Genomic DNA, 13,953 nt, shown 5'->3' on the forward strand with positions numbered 1-13,953 from the left:
ACAGTTATGTTTAGGAATGACGTGGTTCAATACTGCAATCATGAGACCTGAGCAATTGCAGTTTCATAAAATCAAAATTAAATCACTACACATCTCTGAAATGCTGTTTCAACGTGGATTAAGTAGTTACTGTTTTCAAGTCATCCCTCTTAAACTTTAAAATGTAAGCATTACTCATGCACAGAATGCTTTCTCAAGAAAGGAGGTGGAATTCTAAATTTTTCATTGAGTTTGGGTTTAACTTACTTGTGGAGAATACTCTTCATATCTTGGATAATTCCAGCATGCCACACACAGCACAGAGGAAGTCAATTATTTGTGGGTTTTGTGTGTGTGTGTGTGTGTGTGTGTGTTTGTGTGTTTTTGTGTGTATGTGTGTATGTGTGTATCTGTGTGTTTATGTGTGTGCATGCGCGTGTGTGTATAGTGTCTAGGTCACTCCACAAAAAATCATGCTACGTTTTGGAGAAGCACACTTATTCAATGATACCATGGCCTCCTCAGTTTTGTATGCCTCTTTAGCATACCTAATCACTTCAAATTACACCATTTACCTATACCTCTGGGGCACAGACTAAATTCATAATATCCACCAATCTCCATAGGGATTCAGAGCTGATTGATAAATAATTTTTGGAGTCTTTAGATTCAAATTTTGTCCCAAAAGTCATTAAGTATTTATTGTCCTCAAAACTCAAATCTCAGTATTATTTTCGACTTTTGAGTTTCATGCCCAAACCTCATTCACTACATGCACTCCCTCCATTGTTGACAAGTTCAAGTTATGCTTTCAGAATGTCATGTTTGCTGTGACTACCTAGTTATACAGACATGTGATAGGCAAGTGATTTCTAATATAGATTTCTTAATACTCAGTGGTTCTATTCAGTATCTGTGAAGTGGGGATTCAATCTCTTTGTGCTAAATGTAGGTTCCAAACTGCCTCTGGATATTTTTGAATAGCATCTGCTATATATGCATATGCTTTTTAGGTGGTTTTTCTTTAAAACACTCCACATACCATAGCATCAGATTATTTTAAATTTCCACGTGAAGTGATATCTTGTCCGTTCTGGCTTAGAATTGTGTGGGGATATTTAGGTCAATCTCTGTATCCCTGCAGAATCTTTCTTGATATATTATCTCCTATGGATGGTGTAATATCTACAACCTTTGATACACAGGCTTTGATAAACCTTCCTTCACCTGAGTAAAAGAAAATATTTACAGCAGATGGATCCTCTAATTTTTTGTATACTACATGATTCCCTTAACTGAAATAAGTCTATGCATGCTTATTCAGGCACAAACAGATCCATGGGGAGACGCCCCGACTAAAAATGTCAACTACTACTCAGATGTTCTCTATGTATACAGTCTGAGGAACAGTCACTTCAGTTCAATTGTTTAACTGAAGAATACTAAGCCATTTTCAAAATTAAAAAACAAAACAAAACAAAACAAATTACAAAGGCAAGGATTGAGATAATGTTTTTGTCTATGTAGAACATTAATTTAAGCCTCACATACAAATGTGTGATGTGAATTAATTTCAACCAATACTCCAGAAGGAATAATATACTTTTTTTATGGTCTCTCTGGATTAGAGTATGATATCAATACAGTCTTCCGTGACAGATTTTCAACCACATATGAACATCTGAGGACTCCAGGAGAGTAACTCTTGCTCAACAAAATAACCTTAATGTTATTTGTGACAGAGCCAGGGTCCACTTATTGTTATGTATCAGAGATCTGACTCATTTTTAAGTCTTTCTTTATCTCATGCTAATTTTTATGCTGCTTGATCAGAGGTTGGTTGTAATTTTCCTCCCTGCTGAATTCACAACTACAAGAAAGTGTTTCTTATGAGAAGGCCTTGATATTCTAGAATGTAGAATGTTGTTGGCTGTGGCTTTCTGTGGCTCCCACTGTTCTCTCAAGGTTCATATCAGTGAAGAAAAAGCATTCAGAATGGAAAACACTATTGTTCTGACACAGGACAGACAAAATCCACCGAACTTTCCTTGCATGGGATTAGAACACAGTGGACAGGAGATACAGTCAGCATAGTCAATTAAATGCTCCCCCTTCGTATCCAATGGACAAATGTTTACCCATCTGGTTTGGCTTGTTAGCCATGCTTGCTTAGACTGCTTACCCAGTTCCCAAGCTGTGAAAAGGACACTTTTTTCTTAGCAAGGGATGAAGTCGTGGAACAACATCTTACTTTTGCTCTCTGTTTCCCCATTCCTACAAGGTAAGCAGATTCCTCCAAAGGAGATTCCATTTCCATAGTCTCCCTCCGTCAGATCTGAAGCTCTGAGCCCAGTAAACAAGAATATGTCCATAACCATGACAAAGTAAAACTTTTCTTTCTTCAGTGCTGGGGAGGATGGGAAGCTGTGATGGTATCTTCTTTATTGTAGGGTATCTGGAGACAGGAGAGGGGAAAGAGCTTTGGAGGAGGGGAAATCTTGATCCCTTTAGAGTTTAAGTATAATAATAATAATGGTAATCATCATCATCATCATCATCATCATCATCATCATCATCATCACCATCATCGTCAAAAGTAATTTAGACTGGTGAGATGATTCAGCATTTAAGAGCCCTAACTGTTTTTCCATAGGTCCTGAGTTCAAATACCAGCAAAATCATAGTGGCATAAAACCATGTATAATGGCATTAAACTTCCACTTCTGTTCTGTCTGAGAGTTACAGATACTCATTGAAAACAAATAAAATAAAACTTTAAATAAAAAAAATAAAAGTTTACTTATCTAAGTTTAAGTTACTATGCTTCTGTAGCTTACCAACTTTCTGTGTGTCTGAGGACAGAAAAACATTCTCTGTCTATTAAAATCCATGATGAGAGCTCACACATTACTTTCCGTAACCCAAGACAGTTATTCAAACCACTGCTTCTGCATTTCTGAGAAATAAAATAGCTTCCTATCACACTACTATCCTTTCTTTATGTCGTGATTCTGAGAGGAACATAAGAAAATTAATTTGTACATGAGGACATTACAGTTGCATTTTCCTGTGGTCTGAGAAAACTGAGGTTATCACACAGGGGTCAGGACTATCTACAAAGAAGTGCATACAATGAGTACTTCTCTTCAAATGCTGTTGGTGCAATGGTTACCTATGCACGAGAATTTTCCAACTCACATGTCATCTTCTGGAGCTCCTTAGTCAATTTCTCCAACTTCTTAATCTGTTGCACTTGCTCACTGATGCTGGAAGGTTGGGATGATGCCTTACCCGGAGACCCTGTAGATAAAAACAAGGGAACATGCATAGTAGTAGCCCAGACACAGGAAAAAAAATGCAAATCCCCCAATAAAGCATGACAAAAGGCGAAGTCTACAGACACGTGGAAGCACTGATAGAGGAGGAAAGCTCTAGTCAAGCTGGATCTATTAGCTATTTTCTTTCTCCCAACCATGATCGATAGACATACGCCTCACTTCCTTCTGCAGTCCCCCTGGCCCTTAACAACAAAATCTGGCCAAGACATGAAGAAATGGAGGACATTTTCAGTACATATCTGATGGGATGCAGGTAAGTCCTGGAGTCATTAGTGTTTAGGACCCCCAATCCTTAATCATGTATGTCCAAGACAAAGAGTCAGAGATATTGATGCATGTCAAGGGTAGAAGCCCTTGTCATAAAATTCCAATGGCATGTCCAGGATACCTCTGAAGATAAAATTCAATACTCTACACTGAGAGTCAAAATTTTTATTCCTGTGGCTCTTGTTGGAATTCTTGCTCATTCAGAATGAAAGTAAGAAACTCATAGTAGACCAGCTGCATGCTTGACAATTCCTGGTTCTCTGCCAAAAAATGATCAGATATTCCTGAAACTGGTTCTCTTCATTAGGAATCCAGAGCCCTCAGATCATAAGTCGTACTCCTACAAGGCCAGAGCCAAGAGCACCTCCTCTAGGAAGCTCCTCAGAACCAGCCAAGTGCCCTAACTCGCCATTTACCACAAGATAATTATTCTTTCCATTTCTGTAACAAGAAAGTATTTTAATTTTTTCTTTCTCTTTCTTTTGTCTCTCCATGCTTTCTGTTTTCTCTGTAAATAGCTTGATCATCCTCAAAAATATATGTGTGCGTAAACCAATAAGTACTAACTAAATACCACAAGGGCAGTTTCTGTTTCCATAAAACTAGTGACATCACAGAGAATACCATGGAAATTCCAGCATACTCTAGAGTATCCAGAAGAGAGTCCCCTTCAACAGCACATACCTACCCATTAACTAACTCTTCTCCAAATCAACAAGCCAAGTTGCCCTTTCAAGGATATTTGCCTGAGACACAAAGGAAGACATTCTATCACTATCCTTCTAACCCAGAGATATCACTGATCTATTGTATTTTTTACCACCTTCATGCATGAATAGTGAAGAGTCAATTCTCAAACACAGCCCACAAATGGTCCTCACCACCTTAGGTAGCACAATCAAAATGACAAAGAAGAAAATAAACTGAGAACATAGTTCAGAATGCTTGTCAGTGATGCGATGATTCGACACAGTTAATCCATCTCAGGGACATCTTCTGTAGATAAATGACCAATTTCTCCAATTTCTTCATCTATTCCTCCTGATTAGTAATATTGGAGGGTTGGGATGATGTCTTCCCAGTAGGCCAGGAACATAGATAAATACAATTAAGCAAAGACTTGGGGAAGATCCACAAACTACAACAGTTTGGATAGGGGAGTAAAAAATACAGAAAAGTTTTAAATTCTTATAAAAACTTCCCTCAGAGGCTCAAAAATAGCTTTTCTTAGCCGTGAGGGTGGTTATGATGTGATCAATGGTACACAGTTGTGGCAACAGGTGCACTGATTAACATATGTGTAATTTGAGTCATCAAAAGCAAACACTCAGAGAAAGCATGATGGGTCAATCTTGGAATGAGCAATTAAGAAGTGAAACTGAAGTATAGAGAGGTATCATCTGGAAGAAACAGACTGACAGAGACAAAGACAGAAAGACAGACAGACAGACAGACAGATACACACACACACACACACACACACACACACACACAGACACTCACACACAAAAGAAAGCAGAAGTCATAGGGGGAAATGTTGTTGTAGATCATTGGCAAGGAGCTTCAGCCAGGGAAGAAAAATCAAATTCTTCATTTGGGGGCCACATGTGACAACGTCTATACTCCTGAAAGGCAGTAACTACTACATTTATATACAACAGCCATTAGGAAAATACAGACAGGGAAGTGTAACATAAGGGAAGAGACTAGGTATTGTTACACGATGCATGTTTATTAAAGCCCCATGTTACCTTTCTCCAGATGCTGGTAGTCCCTGTAAAGAGAAGCCATGGTCATCCTGGCATGCATTTCTTTTATCTCTGAAAATTTCCTTCCATACATGATCCTAGGTTTGTTGGGAGCTGTTGATATTCTACATCTTCTCAGTGGTTAAAATTCTAGTCTAGTAGATTTGGACAACAGTTATATTTTTAATTGTGGTTCTGCAGTAGACAGCAATTTTAGATCACACTGGAGTTTATGAGAGAATAAAGTGCATGAACTGAAATGAAATATATTATCATTAGTAAAGATTGTTGTAGGAAAGCTGACAAACAGGAAAGAGAGGCAGACAGAAGGAGAAAGAGAGATGAGACTGAAAGACAGAGAAAGACACATACACAGAGAGACAGAGTGTAAAAATATGCCTTGTGTATATGAAGCCAGAAAATAATTTGTGAATCTAGGAGACAAGACATAAATGACTGCCTGTAAATCCCAGTAACTAAGAAAGAAGCCTGGAACCAGTTGTGCTATTGAGATCATACAAGATTGGTATATACCAATGTGAGACACTAGACTTCCATGTGCAAATCCTTAGCCTAGAAAATGTAGTTATGGTTGTCCAGAAAACAAAACAAAACAAAACACAGATTTGTCCTCTCTGTCCCCATTCATTACTCTGATCTCCAATGTCACAAGAGGATAAATGGTCTTCCACTTACCCTGAAAATTAGCTCACAATGAATAGCAGCTATCTTCAACATTCCATCATCTGAGCCTACCCTTGTCTTGTGGATGGTACTCAGGAAGCTAACTGACAGGTTAACCTTTGCCTAGCTGGGTGTCAAATTTCAGCCATGATACCACAACCTGTGATTGTCAACACTTCCATGTTTCTAATGGGAGGACAGTGTCACAATATCCTGATACTCTCTTGTTACGCTTTTTTTTTTAATTAACTTGAGTATTTCTTATATACATTTCAAGTGTTATTCCCTTTCCCGGTTTCCGGGCAAACATCCCGCTCCCCCCTCCCCTTCCTTATGGGTGTTCCCCTACCAAACCTGCCCCATTGCCGGCCCCCATAGTCTAGTTCACTGGGGGTTCAGTCTTAGCAGGACCCAGGGCTTCCCCTTCCACTGGTGCTCTTACTAGGATATTCATTGCTACCTATGGGGTCAGAGTCCAGGGTCAGTCCATGTATAGTATTTAGGTATTGGCTTAGTCCCTGGAAGCTCTGGTTGCTTAAGATTGTTGTACTTTTGTGGTCTAGAGCCCCTTCAAGCTCTTCCAGTTCTTTCTCTGATTCCTTCAATAGGGGACCTATTCTCAGTTCAGTGGTATGCTGCTGGCATTTGCCTCTGTATTTGCTGTATTCTGGCTCTGTCTCTCAGGAGTGATCTACATCCAGCTCCTTTCGGTCTGCACTTCTTTGCTTCATCCATCTTGTCTAATTGGGTGGCTGTATATGTGTGGGCCACATGTGGGGCAGGCTCTGAATGGGTATTCCTTCAGTCTCTGTTTTAATCTTTGCCTCTCCCTTCCCTGCCAAGGGTATTCTTTTTCCTCATTTAAAGAAGGAGTGAAGCATTCACATTTTGAACATCCTTCTTGAGTTTCCTTTGTTCTAGGGATCTGGTTATTCAAGCATTTGGGCTAATAGCCACTTATCAATGAGTGCATACCATGTGTGTCTTTCTGTGATTGGGTTAGCTCCCTCAGGATTATATTTTCCAGTTCCAACCATTTGCCTACGAATTTCATAAACTCATTGTTTTTGATAGCTGAGTAATATTCCATTGTGTAGATGTACCACATTTTCTGTATCCATTCCTCTGTTGAAGGGCATCTGGGTTCTTTCCATTTTCTGGCTATTATAAATAAGGCTGCGATGAACTTAGTGGAGCACGTGTCTCTTTTATATGTTGAGGCATCTTTTGGGTATATGCCCAAGAGAGGAATACCTGGATCCTCAGGCAGTACAAGGTCCAAATTTCTGAGGAACCTCCAGACTGATTTCCAGAATGGTTTCACCAGTCTGCAATCCCACCAACAATGGAGGAGTGTTCCTCTTTCTCCACATCCTTGCCAGCATCTGCTGTCACCTGAGTTTTTGATCTTAGCCATTCTCACTGGTGTGAGGTGAAATCGCAGGGTTGTTTTGATTTGCATTTCCCTTATGACTAAAGATGTTGAACATTTCTTTAGGTGTTTCTCAGCCATTTGGCATTCCTCAGCTGTGAATTCTTTGTTTAGCTCTGACCCCATTTTTTAATAGGGTTATTTGTCTCCCTGCGGTCTAACTTCTTGAGTTCTTTGTATATTTTGGATATAAGGCTTCTATCTGTTGTAGGATTGGTAAAGATCTTTTCCCAATCTTTTGGTTGCCGTTTTGTCCTAACCACAGTGTCCTTTGCCTTACAGAAGCTTTGCAGTTTTATGAGATCCCATTTGTCGATTCTTGATCTTAGAGCATAAGCCATTGGAGTTTTGTTCAGGAAAATTTTTCCAGTGCCCATGTGTTCCAGATGCTTCCCTAGTTTTTCTTCTATTAGTTTGAGTGTGTCTGGTTTGATGTGGAGGTCCTTGATCCACTTGGACTTAAGCTTTGTACAGGGTGATAAGCATGTATCGATCTGCATTCTTCTACATATTGCCCTCCAGTTGAACCAGCACCATTTGCTGAAAATGCTATCTTTTTTCCATTGGATGGTTTTGGCTCCTTTGTCAAAAATCAAGTGACCATAGGTGTGTGGGTTCATTTCTGGGTCTTCAATTCTATTCCATTGGTCTATCTGTCTGTCTCTGTAGCAATACCATGCAGTTTTTATCACTATTGCTCTGTAATACTGCTTGAGTTCAGGGATAGTGATTCCCCCTAAAGTCCTTTTATTGTTGAGGATAGCTTTAGCTATCCTGGGTTTTTTGTTATTCCAGATGAATTTGCAAATTGTTCTGTCTAACTCTTTGAAGAATTTGATTGGTATTTTAATGGGGATTGAATTGAATCTGTAGATTGCTTTTGGTAAAATGGCCATTTTTACTATATTAATCCTGCCAATCCATGAGCATGGGAGATCTTTCCATCTTCTGAGGTCTTCTTCAATTTCTTTCCTCAGTGTCTTGAAGTTCTTATTGTACAGATCTTTTACTTGCTTGGTTAAAGTCACACCGAGGTACTTTATATTATTTGGGTCTATTATGAATGGTGTTGTTTCCCTAATTTCTTCCTCGGCTTCTTTCTCTTTTGTATAGAGGAAGTCAACTGATTTATTAGAGTTAATTTTATACCCGGCCACTTTGCTGAAGTTGTTTATCTGCTTTAGTAGTTCTCTGGTGGAACTTTTGGGATCACTTAAATATACTATCATGTCATCTGCAAATAGTGATATTTTGACCTCTTCTTTTCCGATATGTATCCCCTTGATCTCCTTTTGTTGTCTGATTGCTCTGGCTAGAACTTCAAGAACTATATGGAATAAGTAGGGAGAGAGTGGGCAGCCTTGTCTAGTCCCTGATTTTAGTGGGATTGCTTCAAGTTTCTCTCCATTTAGTTTAATGTTAGCAACTGGTTTGCTGTATATGGCTTTTACTATGTTTAGGTATGGGGCTTGAATTCCTATTCTTTCCAGAACTTTTATCATGAAGGGGTGTTAAATTTTCTCAAATGCTTTCTCAGCATGTAATGAAATAATCATGTGGTTCTGTTCTTTCAGTTAGTTTATATAATGGATCACCTTGATGGTTTTCCGTATATTAATCCATCCCTGCATGCCTGGGATGAAGCCTACTTGATCATGGTGGATCATTGTTTTGATGTGCTCTTGAATTCGGTTTGCCAGAATTTTATTGAATATTTTGCGTCGATATTCATAACGGAAATTGGTCTGAAGTTCTCTCTTTTTGTTGTGTCTTTGTGTGGTTTAGGTATAGGAGTAATTGTGGCTTTGTAGAAGGTATTCGGTAGGGCTCCATCTGTTTCAATTTTGTGGAATAGTTTGGATAATATTGGTATGAGGTCTTCTATGAAGATTTGATAGAATTCTGCACTAAACCTGTCTGGACCTGGAATCTTTTTGGTTGGGAGACCTTTAATGGCTGCTTCTATTTCCTTAGGAGTTATTGGGTTGTTTAACTGGTTTATCTGTTCCTGATTTAACTTCGATACCTGGTATCTGTCTAGGAAATTGTCCATTTCCTGAAGATTTTCAAGTTTTGTTGAATATAGGTTTTTAAAGTAAGATCTGATGATTTTTTGAATTTCCTCTGAATCTGTAGTTATGTCTCCCTTTTCATTTCTGATTTTGTTAATTTGGACACACTCTCTGTGTCCTCTCGTTAGTCTGACTAAGGGTTTATCTATTATGTTGATTTTCTCAAAGAACCAGCTTTTGGTTCTGTTGATTCTTTCTATAGTCCTTTTTGTTTCTACTTGGTTGATTTCAGCTCTGAGTTTGATTATTTCCTGCCTTCTACTCCTCCTGGGTGTATTTGCTTCTTTTTGTTCTAGAGCTTTTGGGTGTGCTGTCAAGCTGCTGACATATGCTCTTTCCTGTTTCTTTCTGCAGACACTCAGTGCTATGAGTTTTCCTCTTAGCACAGCTTTCATTGTGTCCCATAATTTGGGTATGTTGTACCTTCATTTTCATTAATTTTTAAAAGGTTTTAATTTCTTTCTTTATTTCTTCCTTGACCAGGTTATCATTGAGTAGAGCATTGTTCAATTTCCAAGTATATGTGGGCATTTTTCGATTGTTATTGAAGACCAGTTTTAGGCCGTGGTGGTCTGATAGCACGCATGGGATTATTTCTATCTTTCTGTACCTGTTGAGGCCCGTTTTTTGACCAATTATATGGTCAATTTTGGAGAAAGTACCATGAGGTGCTGAGAAGAAGGTATATCCTTTTGCTTTAGGATAGAATGTTTTATAAATATCCGTTAAGTCCATTTGGCTCATGACTTCTCTTAGTCTGTCGACATCACTGTTTTATTTCTGTTTCCATGATCTGTCCATTGATGAGAGTGGAGCGCTGAAATCTCCTACTATTATTGTGTGAGGTGTAATGTGTGTTTTGAGCTTATTAAGGGTTCTTTTACATAAGTAGGTGCCCTTGTATTTGGGGCATAGATATTTAGGATTGAGAGTTCATCTTGGTGGATTTTTCCTTTGATGAATATGAAGTGTCCTTCTTTATCTTTTTTGATGACTTTTTGCTGGAAATTGATTTTATTTGATATTAGAATGGCAACTCCAGCTTGCTACTTCTGACCATTTGCTTGGAAAGTTGTTTTCCAGCCTTTCACTCTGAGGTAGTGTCTGTCTTTGTGTCTGAGGTGTGTTTCCTGTAGGAAGCAGAATGCAGGGTCCTCATTGCGTATCCAGTTTGTTAATCTATGTCTTTTTATTGGGGAGTTGAGGCCATTGATACTGAGAGATGTTAAGGAATAGTGATTATTGTTTCCCTTTCTATTCATATTTGGATGTGAGGTTATGTTTGTGTGCTTTCATTCTCTTTGTTTTGTTGCCAAGACGATTAGTTTCTTGCTTCTTTTAGGGTATTGCTTGCCTCCTTATGTTGGGCTTTACTATTTATTATCCTTTGTAGTGCTGGATTTGTAGAAAGATATTGTGTAAATTTGGTTTTGTCATGGAATATCTTGGTTTCTCCATCAATGTTAATTGAGAGTTTTGCTGGATACAGTAACCTGGGCTGGCATTTGTGTTCTCTTAGGGTCTGTATGACATCAGTCCAGGATCTTCTGGCCTTCATAGTTTCTGGCGAGAAGTCTGGTGTGATTCTGATAGGTCTCCCTTTATATGTTACTTGACCTTTTTCCCTTACTGCTTTTAATATTCTTTCTTTATTTTGTGCGTTTGGTGTTTTGACAATTATGTGACGGGAGGTGTTTCTTTTCTGGTCCAATCTATTTGGAGTTCTGTAGGCTTCTTGAATGTCTATGGGTATCTCTTTTTTTAGGTTAGGGAAGTTTCTTCTATGATTTTGTTGAAGATATTTACTGTTCCTTTGAGCTGGGAGTCTTCACTCTCTTCTATACCTATTATCCTTAGGTTTGATCTTCTCATTGAGTCCTGGATTTCCTGTATGTTTTGGACCAGTAGCTTTTTCCGCTTTACATTATCTTTGACAGTTGAGCCAATGATTTATATGGAATCTTCTGCTCCTGAGATTCTCTCTTCCATCTCTTGTATTCTGTTGGTGAAGCTTGTATCTACAGCTCCTTGTCTCCTCTTTTGGTTTTCTATATCCAGGGTTGTTTCCATGTGTTCTTTCTTGATGGCTTCTATTTCCATTTTTAATTCCTTCAACTGTTTGATTGTGTTTTCCTGGAATTCTTTCAGGGATTTTTGTGTCTCCTCTCTATGGGCTTCTACTTGTTTATTTATGTTTTCCTGGAATTCTTTCAGGGATTTATGTGTCTCCTCTCTATGGGCTTCTACTTGTTTATTTATGTTTTCCTGGAATTCTTTCAGGCATTTTTGCGATTCCTCTCTGTAGGCTTCTACTTGTTCTCTAAGGGAGTTCTTCACATCTTTCTTGAAGTCCTCCAGCATCATGATCAAAAATGATTTTGAAACTAGATCTTGCTTTTCTGATTTGTTTGCATATTCTATGTTTGTTTTGATGGGAGAATTGGGCTCCGATGGTGCCATGTAGTCTTGGTTTCTGTTCCTTGGGTTCCTGCGCTTGCCTCACGCCATCAGATTATCTCTAGTGTTACTTTGTTCTACTATTTCCGACAGTAGCTAGACTGTCCTATAAGCCTGTGTCAGGAGTGCTGTAGACCTGTTTTCCTCTCTTTCAGTCAGTTATGGGGACAGAATGTTCTGCTTTTGGGCGTGTAGTTTTTCCTCTCTACAGGTCTTCAGCTGTTCCTGTGGGCCTGTGTCTTGAGTTCACCAGGCAGCTTTCTTGCAGCAGAAAATTTGGTCTTACCTGTGGTCCAGAGGCTCAAGTTCGCTCATGGGGTGCTGCCCATGGGCTCTCTGCAGCGGCAGCAACCAGGAAGACATGTGCCGCCCCTTCCGGGAGCTTCAGTGCACCAGGGTTCCAGATGGTCTTTGGCTTTTTCCTCTGGCGTCCAAGATGTGTGTGCAGAGAGCAGTCTCTTCTGGTTTCCCAGGCTTGTCTGCCTCTCTGAAGGTTTAGCTCTCCCTCCCACGGGATTTGGGTGCAGAGAACTGTTTATCAGGTCTGTTTCCTTCAGGTTCCGGGGTGTCTCAGGCAGGGGTCCTGCCGCTCCTGGGCCCTACTCCACGGGAGCCCAGAGGCCTTATACAGTTTCCTCTTGGGCCAGGGATGTGGGCAGGGGTGAGCGCTGGTGGTCTCTTCTGCTCTGCAGCCTCAGGAGTGCCCACCTGACCAGGCGGTTGGGTCTCTCTCTCACGGGGTCTGGGAGCAGAGAGCTGCTGCTGTCCCGCTTTTCATATGCTTCATGTGACCCAGTTGATAGCCTCCTTCATCTTATTCACAGATCAACAGGATGCAACTTTGCTTCAGAGCCTTCATGTCTGGCCACAGAAGCCAAGAGAAAAATGTCACAGTCAACAGTGATAATGTAGCCATCCCAGGGCATTTCCTCCAAGTTTTACTTTCAACTGTATTATTTTTTGCAGATTATGCTACTCTTTCTAGAAAGTCATGATGTGGGAGAACATTTGGATGCTGCCCCATCCACAGTTTAGAGATTTCTTACATAGAATCCTTCTCTAATCTTGCATACAAACTAACCATTTAAGCGCACAAACTGAAACACACACACACACACACACACACAAACACAAACAAAAACACGGTATACAGATAATAGAGAAGAGCGTATTGAAGAAAAGTTAGGTCAGTTGGTCTACTATATAAAATAGGAAGGGCTTTTCTAAAATCTATTACCCTAGAATGGAGGATGTGAAAATGGGAAAGAATTGTGTGTCGCACTTTCCCCGCAACTTGGCCACATGAACAATGATGTATGAGACAATAGATCTGCATAGTCAAAGCCAAAGACCAGAAGCATACATAGTCAATTGAAGGTCAATACAGCTCATCTCTCTGATTCTAATGGAAGAGTTCAGTTGTTTCCCACACCTCTCCTGAAGAGTATTTCATTTCAATCCAATGCTAGCACACTGAAGGATATTCAAGAACATACCTGACAGGTGATCTTTTGACCTAGGTTAATATAAACATGAAGCAAGAGTGTCAGCATTCCCAGAGCTCTGCTGAGCAGGGCGTGCTGATTTCCTCTGGATCACTTAATAATGCTTCAGAAATCCAAGAAGTCAGCCTTCTCAGACTTATTCACAGCTGCACATGTGGTATCTTGTCTTCACAACACCATACCCTGTCGATACAGAAACCAGGATGAAAACTGCAAACTTCACCAGCCTACATTTCTTTGACAGATGCCCAGAATCTCTGCTAGGTCTCTCTAGATCCACGACTATAGATAGGCATGCCTTGTAGGGGTATAACATGGTTGTTTAGTTTCCCCATCTACTGTTCAGAACACGTAGGGAAGTCAGTAAGGAGCCAGTCCTTGTTTTAGTTTACTAACTGACAGTTCTTCACTGTAGTAGAAAACTGCCTGCCAAAGGACACTTTTAGGACAAAACCGCAAGGAACAGATTTG

At 39.7% G+C, this 13,953-nt stretch overlaps 1 long non-coding RNA gene across 1 annotated transcript in view; it reads right to left on the bottom strand.

Annotated features, from left to right (window-relative positions):
- Positions 1 to 1,571: 1,571 nt before the first annotated feature.
- LOC134484756 (uncharacterized) overlaps positions 1,572 to 13,953 on the bottom strand; it is a 56,246-nt gene continuing 43,864 nt past the window's right edge. The window contains exons 2-5 of the long non-coding RNA XR_015647311.1: positions 13,474 to 13,665; positions 12,264 to 12,838; positions 3,178 to 3,279; positions 1,572 to 2,434 (exon numbers count right to left, since the gene is read on the bottom strand). This is a non-coding gene — a long non-coding RNA (uncharacterized LOC134484756). The remainder of the gene's footprint in view (positions 2,435 to 3,177; positions 3,280 to 12,263; positions 12,839 to 13,473; positions 13,666 to 13,953) is intronic.

This window comes from Rattus norvegicus, chromosome Y (assembly GCF_021556685.1).
Source record: "Rattus norvegicus strain SHRSP/BbbUtx chromosome Y, alternate assembly SHRSP_T2T, whole genome shotgun sequence".
Lineage (NCBI taxonomy): Eukaryota > Metazoa > Chordata > Mammalia > Rodentia > Muridae > Rattus > Rattus norvegicus.